The 17,538-nt window shown below is 41.3% G+C and overlaps 3 pseudogenes; 2 read left to right on the forward strand and 1 right to left on the reverse strand.

Moving 5' to 3' along the window:
* LOC135057204 (alpha/beta hydrolase domain-containing protein 17C-like) overlaps nucleotides 1-9,670 on the forward strand; it is a 26,614-nt pseudogene extending 16,944 nt beyond the window's left edge.
* Nucleotides 223-342, reverse strand: LOC134897082 (5S ribosomal RNA; annotated as a pseudogene).
* LOC134897083 (5S ribosomal RNA) lies at nucleotides 5,715-5,834 on the forward strand (annotated as a pseudogene).
* Nucleotides 9,671-17,538: the final 7,868 nt, after the last annotated feature.

The raw sequence follows: 17,538 nt of genomic DNA on the forward strand, positions 1-17,538 counted from the left end.
GCACAAATATGGGTATTTTTTGGTCTAGATTAATTATATTATATATATATTATGTGCAAGTGTGAAGATATCTATATTTATAGTGCATATACTTAAATGTCATATATGTGCTTTTAGTGACAAATAATGCTATATGCTTAATTATGCGCTCTAATGGTAAGAGAATCATACGTATTGCATAAATAAACATATTTAGACACATTCGAGTTTTTTAGAAACCATTTTTTACAGTACTTTAGCTTCCCAGGGGGTCTCCCTCTTGGTACTGTTAAAGCCCAACACTGCTTAGCTTCCAAGATCGGACGGGCTTGGGCGTGGAGCCAGTGTGGTATGACTGTATCTTATTGGTTATGAGAGGCACACTCATTTCTGTGTCAAAAATGTTTTTATTTTCAAGCTCACGTATACAGTAGTTTAGTATTGTGACAGTCGTGGAATAAAATATGAAGATATCAATGACCTTATAGGAAGGGGGCAATTTCGTAGCCCTCATTAAATCCTGCCGGGTGCATCGTGTTGAGCTGGTAAATCCAAAACATTTCCCTTTGGGACAGTTTATTCGCCAAGTCTCCTCCTCTTTCTCCAATCTGTACGTGTTCTATTGCTTTAAAAGATAGGTCTTCTGGGTTTGAGTTGTGTTCCAAAAGGAAATGTCTGTAGATGAGGTGGGTGTCGAGCTTGTTTTTGATGCTCCTGATGTGTTCCTGGATTCTTATTTTGAGTACACGCTTCGTTTTCCCCACATACTTCTTCTTGCATGTGCACTCCAATAGGTAGATGACTGAGCTGCTGTTGCAATTGAGAAATTCCTTTATCTTGAATTCTTTATTATTTCCAGAGTCAGAGAAAGTTTTCCTGTTTGGGTTTAAGAACTTGCAGATATTGCACCGTCCGCATTTGTAAGCTCCCGTGCATTTCATGAATGTTTGGGATATTTTTTCTTTATTGGTGTTGCATAGCATGCTTGGTGCAAGGTGGTCTTTGAGACTTTTGGATTTACGGAAGACTATCTGCGGTTTTTCCGGTAGAATTTCCTTTAGTACCGGATCCATAAGCAGGATTTTCCAATGTTCCCTGAGGGATGTTTTTATATGATTCTCATGTTGGTTAAACGTGGTAATGAATGCAGTAGATTCCTTCGGGGCTTCCTTCCTTTTGTATTCTAGAAGGTCTTCCCTTTTTAAGGTGTTTGTTCTTAAAGTAGCTTTGTCCAATATTGATCTTGGGTATGACTTATCCTCAAAGCGTTTTCTGTAGATGGCTAACTGTTCATTGCAGTCCTCTTTCCTGCTGCAGTTCCGTTTTATTCTATGGAACTGAGAGTAAGGGATGTTATCCTTCCATGTTTTTGCGTGGCTACTTTGATAATGTAGGTAGCTATTTTTATCTACTCCTTTGATGAAGTTCCTGGTTACCACTGTTGAACCTTCGCCTATTAATACAAGATCCAAGTACTCTATAGAAGTTTTACTTGTATTGTACGTGAAGGTAAGATTCATATCGTTGGTTTTTAAAATATTAAAAAATTCCATAAAAAGTTCCAGACTGCCATCCCATATTATTAAAATGTCATCGATATAGCGTTTGTATAAAATCACATTATTCTTGTAAAATTGGGTATTATACACATGAAGTTCCTCCCATATTCCCATAAATAGGTTTGCAAAGCTTGGTGCAAATATCGTACCCATCGCGGTCCCACAGCGTTGAAGATAAAAACTCTCTAAAAATTTAAAATAATTTCGGCTTAAGATAAAATTCATCACATCACAGATAAAAGATCTTTGTGTAGTTGAGAGGGTGGGGTCTTTGTCTAAAAACTCCTTGCAAGCCTTAATACCTTTAGAATGCTCGATGCACGTATACAGAGACTGGACATCCAAAGTAATCCATAAAAAGGTGTCCTTCCATTCGACTGATTTCATCAGGTTCAATACCATAGTGGTATCTTTAAGGTAAGAAGGTAATTCCTTGACATATGGGTTTAAGAAGACATCCACATATTCAGATAGTTTCGATGTTAGGGAGTCAATGCCGGCGACAATGGGTCTCCCTGGGGGATTCAAGAGGTTTTTATGAATCTTCGGTAAATAGTAGAAGATGGGGGTAATGGGACTAGATTGCATTAGGAATTGGAATTCTTCCTTAGTGATACTTCCATTCCGGAGTCCTTGTGTGAGGAGTAATCTCAACTCTTCTATGTAGGCGTCCTTGGGATCATTCTGTAGTGGTTCATAGGATGCGATGTCTCCTAATAAACGATGAGCTTCTTTCACATAGTTGTCTCGATCCAGAATAACTAGTCCCCCCCCTTTATCAGCCGGTTTTATCACTATTTCCGAATTTTTCTGTAATTTCTTGAGTGCCTCTTTTTCTCTGTTGGTGAGATTTTTTGTGGCCACTGGTGCAAGGTTGGTGTCGCACAAATCTTTTTTCACCAAATCGTAAAATATGCTGATATGGTTGCCTTTTGATTCGATCGGATAATATTTTGATTTGCGCTTCAACCCAGACCTTGATGCTTCCTCATAGTTCGTGATGATGGCATTATCCTTACGTGCAAAATGTCTTTTGAGTGTGAGCTTACGGATGAATTTATTTAAGTCTATAAATGTCTCAAATTTATTCAATTTCTCTGTGGGTGCGAATGATAAACCTTTACTTAATAGTGAGGTTTCATAATTTGTTAGTACATGTTTCGAAATGTTAAAAATGCCCTGCTCTTCAGGGACTAGTGCTGTACATTCCTCCTTTTTGTGTTGTAATCTTTCCCTCCTGCCGCCCCGTTTTCCTCTTCTTCTGCATGGGGCCTTTTTAGAGGGGATGCATGTGTTGATTCTTCTTGTAGTGTGCCTCTGAACGTGTTTTTTGGACGAGCTCCTAGGCGTGGTGATAAAAAAACCTTTTCGTCTGTTGATCCTAATCTTCGTAGAGTGGAATATTTGTTTTGTGTCTTGATCTTTTGTGTATGGTGAGAGTCGTTTCTGGTATTTGATCTGCCTCTGTGTGGAACCGTTTTCCACACCTGGTTCCCACGATTTTGTGTATTTGTGGTAGTGAATCTGCTCCAATTTTTTGTTTTACCATTGTCATAGTCCTCTTTGTCACAAAACAAATATTCCACTCTACGAAGATTAGGATCAACAGACGAAAAGGTTTTTTTATCACCACGCCTAGGAGCTCGTCCAAAAAACACGTTCAGAGGCACACTACAAGAAGAATCAACACATGCATCCCCTCTAAAAAGGCCCCATGCAGAAGAAGAGGAAAACGGGGCGGCAGGAGGGAAAGATTACAACACAAAAAGGAGGAATGTACAGCACTAGTCCCTGAAGAGCAGGGCATTTTTAACATTTCGAAACATGTACTAACAAATTATGAAACCTCACTATTAAGTAAAGGTTTATCATTCGCACCCACAGAGAAATTGAATAAATTTGAGACATTTATAGACTTAAATAAATTCATCCGTAAGCTCACACTCAAAAGACATTTTGCACGTAAGGATAATGCCATCATCACGAACTATGAGGAAGCATCAAGGTCTGGGTTGAAGCGCAAATCAAAATATTATCCGATCGAATCAAAAGGCAACCATATCAGCATATTTTACGATTTGGTGAAAAAAGATTTGTGCGACACCAACCTTGCACCAGTGGCCACAAAAAATCTCACCAACAGAGAAAAAGAGGCACTCAAGAAATTACAGAAAAATTCGGAAATAGTGATAAAACCGGCTGATAAAGGGGGGGGACTAGTTATTCTGGATCGAGACAACTATGTGAAAGAAGCTCATCGTTTATTAGGAGACATCGCATCCTATGAACCACTACAGAATGATCCCAAGGACGCCTACATAGAAGAGTTGAGATTACTCCTCACACAAGGACTCCGGAATGGAAGTATCACTAAGGAAGAATTCCAATTCCTAATGCAATCTAGTCCCATTACCCCCATCTTCTACTATTTACCGAAGATTCATAAAAACCTCTTGAATCCCCCAGGGAGACCCATTGTCGCCGGCATTGACTCCCTAACATCGAAACTATCTGAATATGTGGATGTCTTCTTAAACCCATATGTCAAGGAATTACCTTCTTACCTTAAAGATACCACTATGGTATTGAACCTGATGAAATCAGTCGAATGGAAGGACACCTTTTTATGGATTACTTTGGATGTCCAGTCTCTGTATACGTGCATCGAGCATTCTAAAGGTATTAAGGCTTGCAAGGAGTTTTTAGACAAAGACCCCACCCTCTCAACTACACAAAGATCTTTTATCTGTGATGTGATGAATTTTATCTTAAGCCGAAATTATTTTAAATTTTTAGAGAGTTTTTATCTTCAACGCTGTGGGACCGCGATGGGTACGATATTTGCACCAAGCTTTGCAAACCTATTTATGGGAATATGGGAGGAACTTCATGTGTATAATACCCAATTTTACAAGAATAATGTGATTTTATACAAACGCTATATCGATGACATTTTAATAATATGGGATGGCAGTCTGGAACTTTTTATGAATTTTTTAATATTTTAAAAACCAACGATATGAATCTTACCTTCACGTACAATACAAGTAAAACTTCTATAGAGTACTTGGATCTTGTATTAATAGGCGAAGGTTCAACAGTGGTAACCAGGAACTTCATCAAAGGAGTAGATAAAAATAGCTACCTACATTATCAAAGTAGCCACGCAAAAACATGGAAGGATAACATCCCTTACTCTCAGTTCCATAGAATAAAACGGAACTGCAGCAGGAAAGAGGACTGCAATGAACAGTTAGCCATCTACAGAAAACGCTTTGAGGATAAGTCATACCCAAGATCAATATTGGACAAAGCTACTTTAAGAACAAACACCTTAAAAAGGGAAGACCTTCTAGAATACAAAAGGAAGGAAGCCCCGAAGGAATCTACTGCATTCATTACCACGTTTAACCAACATGAGAATCATATAAAAACATCCCTCAGGGAACATTGGAAAATCCTGCTTATGGATCCGGTACTAAAGGAAATTCTACCGGAAAAACCGCAGATAGTCTTCCGTAAATCCAAAAGTCTCAAAGACCACCTTGCACCAAGCATGCTATGCAACACCAATAAAGAAAAAATATCCCAAACATTCATGAAATGCACGGGAGCTTACAAATGCGGACGGTGCAATATCTGCAAGTTCTTAAACCCAAACAGGAAAACTTTCTCTGACTCTGGAAATAATAAAGAATTCAAGATAAAGGAATTTCTCAATTGCAACAGCAGCTCAGTCATCTACCTATTGGAGTGCACATGCAAGAAGAAGTATGTGGGGAAAACGAAGCGTGTACTCAAAATAAGAATCCAGGAACACATCGGGAGCATCAAAAACAAGCTCGACACCCACCTCATCTACAGACATTTCCTTTTGGAACACAACTCAAACCCAGAAGACCTATCTTTTAAAGCAATAGAACACGTACAGATTGGAGAAAGAGGAGGAGACTTGGCGAATAAACTGTCCCAAAGGGAAATGTTTTGGATTTACCAGCTCAACACGATGCACCCGGCAGGATTTAATGAGGGCTACGAAATTGCCCCCTTCCTATAAGGTCATTGATATCTTCATATTTTATTCCACGACTGTCACAATACTAAACTACTGTATACGTGAGCTTGAAAATAAAAACATTTTTGACACAGAAATGAGTGTGCCTCTCATAACCAATAAGATACAGTCATACCACACTGGCTCCACGCCCAAGCCCGTCCGATCTTGGAAGCTAAGCAGTGTTGGGCTTTAACAGTACCAAGAGGGAGACCCCCTGGGAAGCTAAAGTACTGTAAAAAATGGTTTCTAAAAAACTCGAATGTGTCTAAATATGTTTATTTATGCAATACGTATGATTCTCTTACCATTAGAGCGCATAATTAAGCATATAGCATTATTTGTCACTAAAAGCACATATATGACATTTAAGTATATGCACTATAAATATAGATATCTTCACACTTGCACATAATATATATATAATATAATTAATCTAGACCAAAAAATACCCATATTTGTGCTTATGAATAACATATGCCAGTCTAATCAGGTGGTAAAGTCCGTTTTTTCTTCTGCTATAAAAATGTCATTTATTAATCTAACAGTATGCCTCATATATAAGAATGGACAGTGGACACAATTCCACGCAAAAAACGCATCTCTACTGACAATATTTAAAGTACATTGATACTAACGATTGTCTTTTTCCGTTTATTTCATGTCAATGGGATCTATATATGGAGAATAATTGTCCTCAAATAGGGACTTCAATAAAATGGCCGCCGCTCTTACACAGAACTCTCCCATACATCCTCACAAAAAGACCATGTGACTCCGGACTCACAAACCGGAAGTGGGGCATAGAAATACATGAACTGTCAGAACGGAAGTGGGGCATGAAGCCCTGAACACCCACAGTGAATAAGACGCGAAAACCGGAAGTGCGGCGTCTGCACATGCGCACTCCGGAGACGCGAAACCGGAAGTGGGGCATCTGCGCACGCGCACTGAAGCCCTGCCGAAACCGGAAGTGTGGCGGAAGTGCGCCTTTTAACACAAAATTATTGATTTAAACTGCTAAAACTAAGTTATAACACTCGTTTTTTCAATGTTAACATGGGAAGCCTCCCCATGTCATCCACTATACTGCTCCATCATTGTTTATAATGTTTTAATATAAATTATATGTGGAATACATTTTCTCATTACTAACAGACAGGAAGTGATGTCATAACCAGTAGCTCCTTATCTGTGGGTATTTAAGCCCACTGGGATCATTCAGTCACTACCCCTTGATGAAGTCAGATAGACGAAACGCGTTGGGATTTCCTGTATGACCTTCCACCCTAAGTTAAGCTGCTTTTTACTAACTACAAAAAATCTTTTTAAAAATATATTTTTTTATCTCTTTCCATTTTATGTCTTAAAATATTTTATACAACTGCTTTTTACTATATAATCCGTTTTTATACATTTTTTATATCTGTAGAGGAATCGGTTTTATATGTATCTTTTAGAAAAGCAAAGTGTAAAAAATATATATTTTTTATTGATAAAATAAATTGTTATTTCTCTTTTACATAAAAAGGAGTCATTTCCTTAATCCAATCCTTCATTCTTAGTACTAGTCCGCTAAATATTTTTGTATAAAAAAACACCGGTTGGTCGCCATTCCCCTATCTACCCATACATATATATATATATATATATATATATCTCTCTATATATATCTCTCTATATATATATATATATATATATATCTCTCTATATATATATATATATATATATATATATATATCTCTATATCTATATATATATCTATCAGATTTGCCCGGCACTCCCAATATTGGCAAGTATCCCGGGTGCCCACGCAGCAGAATAAAGTAGAGATGAGGTAAATGAAGCAGCGGCACTCCGGTTTAAATCAATCAACGAACGTGTATTGTATCAAAAGCATGCATGAAGTGGTCACATAGGGCCAACGTTCCGGGGTCCGCAACCCCTTTGTCAAGGTGTGAACTGTTCACGTCTTGACAAAGGGTTTGCGGACCCCGAAGCATTGGCCCTATTTGACCACTTCATGCATGCTTTTGATACAATACACGTTCGTTGATTGATTTAAACCGGAGTGCCGCTGCTTCATTTACCTCATCTATATATATATATATATATATATATATATATATATAGAGATATATAGAGATATAGATATAGATATATATCTAGATGTAGACATACATATACTGTGTGTGTGTATGTATATGTGTATATATATATATATATATATATATATATATATATATATATATATACACACACACACACTGTACAGGATATATACATGTGTTATAAATATATATACATATGTACAGTCAGACAGCCCGCCCCTTGAAGTGTCGAATATCTCACTGTGATCCTCTCTACTGATGAACGACGGCGTCAGACACTATCCGGACCAGCCAGGGCTTCCTTCACTGGGCTTGCAGCAGAGGGAGCAGTGCCTGTGCTGTGCTGCGCTGCGAAGCTGGACATTGTGTGCGGTTGCGGGGCGGCGCCTATATGACGTCACACGTCGTGACGTCTGCGGCGCGGAGGAGGCGCCGGGTCTCACTGTGAGAACGCGGCGCATGGAGGGCTAGGAAAGCCTTTCACTGCGCCGCCATTGTGAATATTTTTATGCCTGTGGGCTGTGGCGGCATTTGAATAATCTCTAAGGCAGCGGCGGAGGTTAGGAGGGGGAAGGCAGCGGGGATGTTGGAATGCTGCTGTAGAAGGAAATCATTTTTCCTGTCTACAGCAGCATAGAGCAGTGGAGATGCTGTGGGCCTATTTGATGTGTGGGCCTGGAGCTGCAGCTCCATCCACCCCATTGTTAATCCGGCCCTGGGTACACCGGCACTGAAATACCGACCACTGAAGGTAAGTATCGTGGAGAGCTTTAGTGTTAGGGCATGGGGTGGTTAGAGTTAAGCACTGGGGTTTTTTTGCTCTAGCTGTCACCCCCCCCCCCCCCCCTCCAAGGGTTACCCTAGCTGCCACCCCGGGAGGTTAGGGTAGGGACGAGTAAAAATACTTACCCCCTCTGCCGATCTTCAATGTCAGGATGCCGGTGACGGTCATGTGACCACTGGTAGCGCGACCACTGGTAGCGCGACCACTGGGATAGCATACTGAACCCATCCCATCTTATACCAAATGCTAATCCAATTAGAGTACATGAGTCTTTTCTGACTGGAAAACTAACAGGATAATTCCCTACCAGAAACCGGGTCCCCAGAGCTTACTCTCTGGGGGCTATGGCCCTGTGTCTCTTGTCAGTTTTGTAACACCCTACAACTGCCCCTCTTCCTCCCACATGCTCACATTGGTGAGCAATGCTCTGCCTGTGTGAGCAAGTGACCCTGGTATCTACGCACTCTCCTCACTACAGCCGCCCCAATGTCTTCTCATACAGGCAGCAAGTTGTCGGTCTGCGGGAGCCGGCGTTGCTGCAGCAGGAGTGTGTACGACATTGAGGCTACTTCTGCAGAACTTAAACACTGGATCCCCAGATAAGTTACCTCTGGGACCGGTTTTACTCCCAATATACAATAGCTGCTTATAAATGGGAAATACGGCACTATTCCTCTTTCATCCTATGTGTATTGTATAATAGAAACAAGTTGAAGTCTTGTGCATGACTTTGGCTCATTAGGTCAATAGATTGCACTGGGCTCATTACCAATAGTAGATTCATTGCCCAATATTGCCCTGCCAAAGTCCTGTATGTGACCTTCTACATGAGCAGCTCTGCATGTTACCTGATGCATTTTTTCCATTCTATATGTTTAGTGGCCGTGTTACATGTGTGATAGTTCCATGCTGTTTCTGTTGTATAATCCCTTTGTATCATGTCCTTTGCAGCATCGACAAAATCTCCAAGGTCACCTGCCCGGTACTCATCTTCAGTCCCATCATCCATGGGACTGAAGATGAGATTGTGGACTTCTGCCATGGGCTGACAATGTATGAGCGCTGCCCAACTGCTGTACAGCCTCTCTGGGTGGAAGGAGGAGGGCACATGGATTTATATAAGCACAAGCAATATCTAGTGAGACTCCAGAAATTCATCTCTCAGGAGCTGCCCAATATCTGAATCCACCTCCGCCCCTGTACATGTACCATCTAATCCGGGGGACTGAGACCTCTCAACGGCACATTCCACCTAAGTGCATTATAGAGCCATCAGATCCATCAGTCAAAGATATCCAACATGGGCCTATATTTACTAATAATCCGAGTTTGACCGATTTGTGTTTTATTTTCTAAGTCCCAACACGGGAATTCACTAAGCACAAATCTCGGCAGTGTTTGGGCTATTCGTAATGGTTTTAACGGCAAAGTTCCGAAATACGAATGAATAGACCATCGGTCAAACGCGGATGTTATTTCATACAACATGGGTATTCACTATTCATTCGTATTTGGGTGTTAGTCTCTTGGTGCTAAATTGCGGTCGTATTTTTTTGCGATTCGTTAAAAAAAGCGGCAAAAAAATAGACCTGCTTTTTTCATGTGTGTTTACATGTGTTGCCACTTGCAAATCATTCACACCTGAATTAGGATGCCTATAAAAGGACCTTAGGCCCATTTCAACCAACCTACACTCAGAAATGGCAGCAGGACTGTGGACCAGTGATCTTTTGTGTGCTGTGGGGTTCCTCAGACTCAGACATCAGCCTGTAAGTAACCAGGGCCAAGAAACTGAACATGGTCAGCAGGTTGTACAGGTTCCGCGGAGGCCTCGTTTTTTTAGGGGGCGTTTAAACTTGAACGCATTTTCCGATGATCGGGTCATACAGATGTTCCGTCTAAATCGTACCAACATTTTCTGTCTGTATGACCTTGTCAAACTGGGCCTAGACCCTGAGACAGCACGCTCTCGCTCTGTCTTAGGCCTGCACAAACTCCTGGCTGTGTTGCACTTTATCGCTACTGGGAGCTTTCAGGCTCTGTCTGGGGATGTCATAGGAATCTCACAGCCCTCATTTTCAAGAATATTATCACAGGTGATGTATACCTAACTACCTCCTCTGTTTTTGGTTGTTTTTAATGACTCACGTGGCCAGTTCTGTCCTAAAATCTCATGTTTCATTTTCTATCAAATATACACACAGGTTTTGGCTGTTTTGCAGCCCCACATCGATGCCTCAATCTGCTTCCCTACCCAGGAGTCTCAGTGGCATGCCGTCAGGGTAGATTTCTATGAGCTTGCTGGCAAGCCCAATGTGCTGGGAGCCATAGATTGCACACACATTCAGCTGAGACCACCTAGGGGCAGGCAGCACATCTATACTAATCGTCATCTAGAGCACTCCACAAATGTGCAGGTGGTTTGTGATGCAAAACTTAAAATAATGAGTGTTGTTGCTGGTTACCCTGGGGCTGCCATGACTCCTTCATTCTCAGTCAGTCATTCCGCTTTGATAAGTCTGAGGATGGACAAATGCCAGATGGATGGCTGCTGGGTATGTAATTTGATATGTGTAGGCCTGTGTATACTTTGGCCAAATACAGTGTGTTACTTATGTGTTGCTGTATCTTAACATGAGACACGTTATTATATCTGTCTTTCAGGTGATGGAGGATATGGCTGTTTCTCTTGGCTTCTAACTCCATTGTCCCGACCTGATACCCTGCTGAACACAATTACAATCATGCACATAAGTCCACGCGGAATGTGATAGAAAGATGTTTTGGTGTGCTGAAATCTAGGTTTCGGTGTCTGGATAAGTCTGGTGGCCTTTTGTTGTATAGTCCCTTGACGGTGACTCAAATTGTGTTCTGCTGCTGCTTTCTTCATAACGTGTTTGCAACAACATCTGCCACATATTGAGGAGGAGGAGGAGGATGAAGAAAGTAGCCAGCAAGCAGAGGAATTAGAGACATCTGGTGATACTTGGAGTACAGATGTAGGGAGGCAGGTTAGGCAAGACCTGATAAGTACTTATTTTTTAGGTAAGTTTTGTTTGCTTCTTTCATTTTTTGTGTAAGCATAAATATATGTTGCCCCATTTTTCATTTAAAAACCATTACTCAGAATGTGTCTGTCTCCTTGAGACATACAAACATACCCTCGCTTTATGCAAAACAAATGTAGCATGTGTATTGTTTATTTAAAATCTCTAAACAACAGATTATGAGTGGCATGCATGAAGTCTGGATAAGTGTTAATAAACTTGTACTGATAATTTATTAAAAGCACACATAATCCACATAGTAATTTATTTCGGATTTTACTTTATGAATGTGTGTAGCGTCCTAATGTAACACTTCTCCACATATAATATGTTAGCCTTGAGGAATACATGTGTCCCTATGTGTGATGCTCCATCGTATTTAAGGGACACAAACTTAGTATCATCCAAAATTTATTTTGTTATGTTTGCTGGAGTAAACTTGGTGATTTGTAAGTCAATACACAGTTTTCAACATATATCCATTATTATACACATTATTTGTGTTGATTAAAATATTTACAATTTCTTTGTTTCTGCATCATGTGTAATAATCTGATTACTCATTTTTAACACACACAAACATGGCACAACAATAATGTCATTCATTTTGGGACTGAATTATCTAAATAGTTTCACAATATATTAGTACCTTTTTAGGCTACTCAATTGTGTTATTCTTGTAATGTCGTCTAGAGAAGAAATGTAAACATTGTAAATTGTATTGGTCATGGATGAATCTGCATGGCTGCCAATTAGTCTGCCTGCAAGATATGAGAATGATTGGAATCTAGAAAGAGTAATGATTAGAAAAAAATCAAGTGATCTTGTTACTGCATTCTACGATCAATGTGCAGATCAAATTACTTTTTCCTCCTCCAAAAAAATACAAAAGGGGTATATGCAATTGCGGTCGAATTCCCAAAAATGTCGAAAAAACAGGACATTTTCGCCAAAAAAAAAAAAATTCGACAATGCAATTCAGTACTTTTTGACAAAAAAACGGCCAGTCCAAATTCGACTTTTTGAAATTCGACATTTGTCAAATTCGACATTTCTGCAATGGTACAAATGCGGCATTTCGACAAAAGTATATTCAATTGAAGATTGTAAATTCGACAACAGTGCTTTTAGACAGTAAATTCGTCATTTTCAATCTGCCACACTTTGCTGGCGGAATCTAATAAAAAAAATTAAAAACATGTGGGTTTTTTTGTGTTTTTTTATTGGTAATAGCATATCTATTTATATTAGAAGAGATTAGGTACTTGGTTTGTCTATTTAGGAGGCACAAGTATTATTTATATATTTTAAAAAAATTGGGGGTTTTTTTGTTTGTTTTTTATGCAATGGGGTAAAAATCAGGAAAAAAAATGCGTGGGGTCCCCCCTCCTAAGCATAACCAGCCTCGGGCTCTTTGAGCCAGTCTTGGTTGCCAAAATACGGGGGGAAAAATGACAGGGGATCCCCCATATTTTAACAACCAGCACCGGGCTCTGCGCCTGGTCCTGGTGCAAAAAATACGGGGGACAAAAAGAGTAGGGGTCCCCCGTATTTTTTGTACCAGCACCGGGCTCCACTAGCTGGACAGATAATGCCACAGCCGGGGGGTCACTTTTATACAGCGCCCTGCGGCCGTGGCATTAAATACCCAACTAGTCACCCCTGGCCGGGTACCCTGGAGGAGTGGGGACCCCTTCAATCAAGGGGTCCCCCCCACAGCCACCCAAGGGCCAGGGGTGAAGCCCGAGGCTGTCCCCCCCCACCCAAGGGCTGCGGATGGGAGGCTGATAGCCTTGTTGAAAATGTAAGAATATTGGTTTTTGCAGAAGAACTACAAGTCCCAGCAAGCCTCCCCCGCAAGCCGGTACTTGGAGAACCACAAGTACCAGCATGCGGGCGGGAAACGGGCCCGCTGGTACCTGTAGTTCTACTTAAAAAAAAAAAAAAAACAGGACACAGACACCGTGAAAGTATAACTTTATTACATACATGCCGACACACATACTTACCTATGTTGACACGCCGACTCTGGACACGTCTCCAATGTCGACGTCCGGGGTACCTGAAAATAAAATTATACTCACTTGATCCAGTGTCCGAATTCTTTTATTGTAATCCACGTACTTGGCAAAACAAAAAAACGCATTTACCCAAACCAGACGGACTGAAAGGGGTCCCATGTTTACACATGGGACCCCTTTCCCCGAATGCAGAGACCCCCCGTGACTCCTGTTACAGAAGGTCCCTTCAGCCAATCAGGAAGCGCCACTTCGTGGCACTCTCCTGATTGGCTTTGCGCGTCTGAGCTGGCAGACAGCGCATCACACATCACGCATCAAAGGTGGGAACTTTGCGGTCAGCGGTGGGGTTACCCGCGGTCGGTGACCTCACCGCTGACCGCAAAGTTCCCACCATTGAAGATAATGGAGGGGGCTGTGCGATGCGCGTCTGACAGCTCCGATGCGCATACAGCCAATCAGGAGAGTGCCACGACGTGGTGCTTCCTGATTGGCTGAAGGGACCTTCTGTGACAGGAGTCACGGGGGGTCTCTGCATTCGGGGAAAGGGGTCCCATGTGTAAACATAGGACCCCTTTCAGTCCGTCTGGTTCGGGTAAATGCGTTTTTTTGTTTTGCCACGTACGTGGATTACAATAAAAGAACCGGACACTGGATCAGGTGAGTATAATTTTATTTTCAGGTACCCCGGTCGTCGACATTGGAGACGTGGCCAGAGTCAGCGTGTCAACATAGGTAAGTATGTGTGTCGTCATGTATGTAATAAAGTTATACTTTCACGGTGTCTGTGTCCTGTTTTTGTTTGGGTATTTTTTTGCAGTAGAACTACAGATACCAGCAGGCCCGTTTCCCGCCCGCATGCTGGTACTTGTGGTTCTCCAAGTACCGGCTTGCGGGGGAGGCTTGCTGGGACTTGTAGTTCTTCTGCAAAAAAACAATATTCTTACATTTTCAACAAGGCTATCAGCCTCCCATCCGCAGCCCTTGGATGGGGGGGGACAGCCTCGGGCTTCACCCCTGGCCCTTGGGTGGCTGGGGGGGGACCCCTTGATTGAAGGGGTCCCCACTCCTCCAGGGTACCCCGGCCAGGGGTGACTAGTTGGGTATTTAATGCCACGGCCGCAGGGCGCTGTATAAAAGTGACCCCCGGCTGTGGCATTATCTGTCCAGCTAGTGGAGCCCGGTGCTGGTACAAAAAATACGGGGGACCCCTACTCTTTTTGTCCCCCGTATTTTTTGCACCAGGACCAGGTGCAGAGCCCGGTGCTGGTTGTTAAAATACGGGGGATCCCCTGTCATTTTCCCCCCCGTATTTTGGCAACCAGGACCAGCTCAAAGAGCCCGAGACTGGTTATGCTTAGGAGGGGGGACCCCACGCAAATTTTTTTCGGGTTTTTTACCGTTTTTTAAACATTTTTAAAAATTTAATCAAAATCCGTCAAATCGGCCGTTTTTCGACAGCGGGACAGTCGAATTCGTTTTTTATTGAATATGTCGAATTCCGGCACCCACCTGCCGGAATTCGACGGTCGAATTGTGTCGAATTTAAAAACGGGCGAAAAAGTGCCGCAATTCGCCCGGAATTGCATATACCCCAAAAATGTTAAAGAATAAATGTGTTGGCAAAAATCCTGTTGTTGTTTGTAACACTTATAATTAATGATGTTCAACAAATTGACAAGGGGCTAAGTGTTATATATATATTGAGACAAACCTACACTTACTAACTGATTATTTTCTTCTCTATACAGAAATCGGTGTCTCTATTTCTTTATTTTTGGGGGGGTTGGCTGCTTGGACTGGCCTTTGCCACTGTCATGTTGGCGTGCTCTGGTGGAGCGCCTTGGTGGTGAGGACACTGGCGATAGAATAGGAGTAGTCGTACCAGAACTGCTGCTTGGTTGCTGTTGGTGCTGGGATCTGAGTGTTTCATTGAGGTTAGTGAGGGTGGCATTAAGTTCACGTGTTGCAGCATTTTGATTCTCTAAAATTCTGGTGATAGATTCTTGATCATTTGATTGTTTTCTAAGATATTGATGTAGCTTTGCGGTTGTCTGTGCTGTTCTTCCATTATGCGTTGTAAGTTGCCCATGACATGTGTAATGTCTGCACGCATGACTTCCATGGTATTGGCAATTCTGGGGGTTGGTTCATTTTGGCGACTGATATTTCTGCTGATTCTTCTGAGGTGAGATGGTAGGTTAGCAAAAATGTGGGTCTGCCTACACTGGCAATCTTGATTGGTGGCCTGCTGTGTAGCCCAACTGTCCCAAAACACTTGATCAGGGCCTTGTGCTACTGGTGTTGGGCTGTGTTGTGGTGGTGGAGTGCTTTGCTGTGGTGGTGTATTCACAGGTGCTGGGTGGCTGATTCCTTCGATTAATGGCTGCATTTGTAACATGATTGTCTCATCCATGTCACTGTGTTGCTGCTGTTGCGTCGGGATGCTGGTACCAGTACTAGAATCTGGAATTAGAACCATTTTGGCGTTAGTTAGACATATGTTTGAGAAATTAAAGCAAAGCAATAAACATGGAACTCATGTATTTAAATGGTGCTTTCAGATATCCAAGCATAGCAACATCATCTCTCAGAACTTAAATACAGACATATTCCTGTTTGTGGCAAATGTGTCTGGTTACTTAATTCTTAAAGCAAGCATATGAGTTGTATGGTAGATCAGACATACTCCACCATAAAAACACTTTAAATCATAATGTGTTGCCTTATAGTGTTTAAAATAGAAACATAGTAGTGTTTTGGCATGTTGGCGCCAATGTTACGACAAACACATAAGTGAAATTGATTAAAAAAACCTTACTATTTGCCACGCTTACACATGTGTTTATGTTGCAGCATCTTCCACACAATCTGCTGCTGTATGGCTGAAGTGGACATACATATCTTTACTGGATGTGGACAAGGCCATTTGCTCAGAATCCATTTGATGTTTTTTTTTTTTCCGGTAAGTATAGCAGATTTTGAGGAATTTAGAGTTAATTAGTCTAATTAAATGGATTATTATGAGATGAGTAATTGTTTAAATCATTACAGTTTCTTACTCACAATCAAGATGAGGGGAGTGTGGTTGGCGTCTTGGGGGTGTGACCAAAATTTGGAGTGGTGGGACCACAGAAACTGCAGACAATCTTCGTGGGGGGTAGACTGCTGTGGTTGTGATTGGACATCAGACCTTGCTTTCTTTGTTGCCACATGTATTATTGTTTGGTGTGCTACAGGAGTCTGCCTCCTGCTGCTCAAGTCTTCTTTTGATGGACCTAGGATTTAAAATGTACTTTTGTTATGGCCATTCCTTTACAAATATAACCTATACTACAATGGACACTTTACCTGTTTCCACAGCGTCATCATCATCAGATGTTATGGGAGTGACTGTAGGCCGACCAGTACTGGTTTTTTGCAACACTGTAAATAATGAAACAAATAAAAGAACTCATTTATTCATGCTATTGTTTATACATTCACCCATTATGTTTATAAACATTACATTTTTCAAAAATGGATGCTTATTTATGTGGGAATAATTTCTGAACAAAACCATAAAATAATTTCTAAAACACACACACATTGGCCAATAGCCATATGTACTATGGAAAGTGCAACACAGGAAATAATGTACAGGACACAGACATAGGACACAGGGGCAGATTAATTAAGCTCGGTGAAGTGATAAAGTGGAAGGTGATAAAGCACCAGCCAATCAGCTCCTAAGTGTCATTTTGCAAACCCAGCCTGTAACATGGAAGTTATGACCTGATTGGTTGGTAATTTATCAACTTCCACTTTATCACTTCACCAGGCTGAATAAATCTGGCCCACAATTACTAATACATACACTAACAAGCCAAAGCACAGACAGCTTCATTTAAAAATGTTATGTAATTAATGAAAGAAGCAATATAGAAAATTCTCTGTGATGTGGCACTCCAAACACACATTAGCACAATATGAGCCAAAAAACACAC

The sequence above is a fragment of the Pseudophryne corroboree genome, chromosome 3 (assembly GCF_028390025.1).
Source record: "Pseudophryne corroboree isolate aPseCor3 chromosome 3, aPseCor3.hap2, whole genome shotgun sequence".
NCBI classification, from domain to species: domain Eukaryota; kingdom Metazoa; phylum Chordata; class Amphibia; order Anura; family Myobatrachidae; genus Pseudophryne; species Pseudophryne corroboree.